Source organism: Octopus sinensis, linkage group LG10 (genome assembly GCF_006345805.1).
Source record: "Octopus sinensis linkage group LG10, ASM634580v1, whole genome shotgun sequence".
NCBI lineage: Eukaryota > Metazoa > Mollusca > Cephalopoda > Octopoda > Octopodidae > Octopus > Octopus sinensis.
In genome coordinates, this window is record NC_043006.1 from 74,312,698 (window position 1) to 74,317,697 (window position 5,000).

Consider the following 5,000-nt stretch of genomic DNA (forward strand, 5'->3'; position numbering starts at 1 on the left):
GCCTACCAAATCCACTGGCAAGGCTTTGTGCAAGTTGTCCTTGAACCGGGAACCATGTGGTTGGGAAACAAACTTTTTACCACACAGCCACCTCTGTGCCTAAATGGACACATAAGATATACAGTGATCCCTCACCATATCGCGGTTCACCTATCGCGGCTCACCTATCGCGGCTCACCTATCGCGGCTCACCTATCGCGGTTTATTATTTAAGTTTACGTTGGTACCTCTGTGATGTTATTTTGCTTTTATAATAAAATAAATATATACAAATTATAAAATAATTTTAAAAATATACAGTACACTACTGCTTCTATTTCGCGGATTTTCACCTATCGCGCGGGGTTTTGGAAAGTAAAAGTCGCGTGCTGTTCTCGCTCTTTGGCTCTGACAGAATATGTTTGATAACATGTATTCAAACGTAACCAACACCCGTTTTTTTTTTAAGGAATACAATAGTTTGGAACTTATCTGGATTAACTTAACGCCATCCATTTTTACGTCGTCTGGGCATTGGTTTCCTTATTTATTTTATTTTATTTTATTTTTTGTACTTTAGAGTAAAGAAAATTAAGTGCAAAACTTTATTTTATATACAAGGGCGTGCTGAAAAGATTCTGGTTTTAAGGGTGTCGTGACAGGCCTGGCTGGAGGCACAAACTTCCGAGTTCTTTAACTGAAGGACCACTGCACCAAGTGTGTGAATCTGAGAGGGGAATATTTTAAAAAGAGTCATAATTAACTGATACTCCTGTGTTTTCTTTTACCCGCAAAGCAGGAAATTTTCATCACACCCTCGTATTAAATATACACACATATTGGTTTCAAACTTTGGCACAAGGCCATCAACTTCAAGGACCCTAATACTCAACTAATATCTATTTCATTGGGCCCGAAAAGATGAAAGGTAATGTCTTCCGCGGTGGAATTTGAACACTAGGCGCAGGTGTGACAGTGCGGTAAGAAACTTGCTTTCCAACCACATGATTCCGGGTTCAGTTCCACTGCGTGGCACCTTTGGCAAATGTCTTCTACTATAACCTCGGGCCGACCAAAGCCTTGTCAGTGGATTGGTAGAAGGAAACTGAAACAAGCCTGTCGTATATATATTATATATATATATATATATATATGTGTGTGTGTGTGTGTGTGTGTGTGTGTGTGTGTGTGTGTGTGTGTGTGTGCGTGTGTGTGTGTGTTTGTATGCATATGTGGGTATCTGTCCCCAACCACCGCTTGGAAACCGATGTTAGTGTGTTTAAATCCCCGTAATCTAGCGGTTCGGCAAAAGAGTCCGATAGAATAAATACTAGGCGTACAAGGAATAAGTCCTGGGGTTGATTGCTTCGACTAAAAAAAAAACTGTAGTGTGGTGCTCCAGCATGACCGCAATTAAAATGACTGAAACAAATAAAAGAATAATCGAATAGAACATGTATATATATATATATATATATATATATATATATATATATATCAAAAGCATCAAATTACATAAAAATATATTTAATCAATAAATATAAATAATGAAGCTACAGGTAATTATTTCCTGCGTAATTTTTTATTCACACAATAACGTCAAGAATATCAGTGTGTAACTTACTCTTTTTAAAAATATAATCGTATCTTTTTGCAGCAGCTTTGAAGTAAATATCTGTAGTTGGAAACACATTTTGCATCAAGTATAGGACAACGTATTAACAATAGACATTTATATTTAATTTAGCCTATAGATATAAAAAAACTTAAATTACAGAAACTTATTAAGTACTTTTTTATTCAATCGATAAGCATATAACATCAGTTAAATATTCCACGTTTAAATAAATATATATATATTCTTTTATTGTATTTTAGCATAGCTTCACAATAATATATCGTGACACACCGTTTGGAAGCCACTTTGTTAATGTGAAAGATAGTGTGTGTGTGTGTGAAAGAAAAAAGAAGCAAATATGCTTCACAATTTCATTTTAAGATTACAAATGTATAGTGTCGTTTGAAGTTCAGTAGCTGTGAAAATACTGTTTTTGTTATATTTCCTACTAACTTAGCTATCAATCGTGATTAATTTATGTACATTATGCAAAGCGACAAAATTGGTGGAACCGGCTTAGCATCTGCTGGGAAGTCTATCTGAGCTATAAATTTGGCATGATTCAAATCATGCTAAATCTTTTTTTTTTTGCGTTTCGTACCTCCGGGACCAATTACGTGCAGTGTTAGTCAACTCGTACCTAAATCAAAAGCCTTTATTATGATTCAAGACAGTGGTTTTCGAGGGACCAGAATCGATAGCACGCCGGGCTAAATGCTTAGCGGCTATATATTTAGCTTAGCGTATCGGTGATATATATTTACAATTATATAAGAAATCAATTGCAGCACGGAAGGTGTTTATAAGCCATTTAAGAAACACAAAATCCGTTAGATTCACTTCAACATTTAAAATTAATTTTGTCGTTGAACAGGTCGTGGTTTCGAAGCGACGAAAATATTTTGACAAATTAAATTTAAATGTTGAAGTGAATCTAACGGATTTTGTGTGTTTCTTAAATGGCTTATAAACACCTTCCACGCTGCAATTGTTTTCTTTTCAGCACACGATCTCGGATCAGGTCACTTGCTATGCGAGTACATCTCCGTAATATATAAGGAATGTTTTCAAGTGAATGTATATATATGCTTAGATCGGGAATTCAAACACATACACACACACAAACAAGCAAACACATATACACACACACACAAACTAACACACAGACATACACACGCATACGCGCACGTACGCACACAAACAAAACACACATACACACACGTACCAAAATTAGTTTTGCCTTTCGTACCTCCGGGACCGATTACGTGCAGTGTTAGTCAAGTGCTGCTATTATTGGTATAGACTGATTCCTTTTGAATTCGTACCTAAATCAAAAACCTTTATTATAATTCATGACAGTGGTTGTCGAGGTGACAGAATCTTTAGCACGCCGGACTAAATGCTTAGCAGCATTTCGTCCGTCTTTACTTCTGTTGCTTTTGCTTCGACTTTGCATCTGGGGTAGATTAAATAAGTAGTAGTTTTTTGAGCACTGACGTCGAAGTAATCGACCAGGCCCCTCCCGCAAAATTTCAGTCACTGTACGAATAACAGAAAGGATTTTTTTCAAGACAGTGTGCTGGAAAAATCGTGAAAGCGTAGGAGAAAATACTTTGTGATATTTGCACAAAGATTTTGAATTCTTATTTCAAATCTCACCGTTTCATCTTTCAGAGTCGATTAAATACAGGATCACTCATACAACGGACACAATGGTATCGGCTACCATCGCCCTTCGCAATTTTTTGCCTCCAGTCAAACTTTGAAGCCATCATTATTATAAACTCTTCTAAGGCGGTGAGCTGTCTCACGTTCTGAGTTCAAATTCCACCGAGGTCGACTTTACTTTTTATCATTTCGGAATCGATTAAATAGGTACCATTTACCCAATGGAGTTGATGTAATCGACTTAATCCCTTCCACCAAATTTGAGGCCTTGTGATTCCAGTAGAAATGATTATTATAAAGTCTTTTAAGCCGGCGATCTGGCAGAATCGTTAGCACACCGGGCGAAATGCTTAGAGGTATTTCACACGTCTTTATGTTATGTTCAAATTCCGCCGAGGTTGACTTTACGTTTTATCATAACGACGTCGATTAAATAGGTACCAGTTACGCACTGGAGTCGATGTAAGCGACTGAATCCCTTCCTCTGAGCTGCCCTTGTAGCTTAAATTTGAAATAATTATTAAAACGCTTCTTGTCACACAGTGAGCACATCCGTAACGCTCTACATGTTTGCCAGTGTTCTTTCTTGGGTCAATTTATCACATGAGTTAACGGTAAATGCCTATCAATCCAGAACATATTTAGTTCGCTAGTTAATGAAATTTAAGGAGAATTTTGTTATCCAAGTTATTGTATTTGTGAATCGTTAGTTTGCTTTCCTTATTCCAGCAAACTTTTATATCGAAAGCCTCGTTTATGACTCACAATTTCTAGTTTTAGTATATCCGTATCATATAGTTCTGGGCTTTATATTTAGATTAGCGTATCGGTAATATATCTCTTTTACTCTTTTACTTGTTTCAGTCATGTGGTTGTGGCCATGCTGGAGCACCGCCATTAGTCGCGCTAATCGACCCCAAGACTTATTCTTTGTGAGCCAAGAACTTATTGTATCGGTAAACACAACACCATCAGTTATCAAGCGATGTTATGTGTGTGTGTGTGAGGGGGGAACGCACGCACGAACACACATATATATATATACACACACGTACGTACATATTATATATATATATATATATATATATATATATATATATATATATATACGACGGGCTTCTTTCAGTTTCCGTCTACCAAATCCACTCACAAGGCATTGGCCGGCCCGAGGCTATAGTAGAAGACACTTACCCAAAGTGCCACGCAGTGGGACTGAACCTTGAACCATGTGGTTGGTAAGCAAGCTACTTACCACACAGTCACTCCTACGCCTATGTAGAATTATTGTATCCATATTTAATAAACCATGATAATAGTTACTTTTCATTTGACAACCTTTAATGATAATGATGACGTTTGAAGAGAAATTGATGTCTACTGAATAACCTTAGCATAACACTACTATAATATTGTTGCAATTTACGTGTTGCTCTATGGTGGAATAATACTTTCAGTACGATCTCTTAAGTTTTAAGTATATAAATAATAAGAGAGTTGTAGATGTTAGCTTCGAGTAAATTCCACAGCTCCAGCTTGATATTGTGGCGATCTAGCAGAGTCTTTAACCCGTCGGTCAAAACGCTTAGTTTCATTTCTTCTGGTTTTACATCATAAGATCAAATACTAATACAGTCGTTGGCTTAGCCTTTCATCCTTTCATAGTCGAAGAAATAAGAACCAGTTAAACAAACGTTAGTAGCTGTAATTTAAACACTGTGCATAATAAATGATGTTT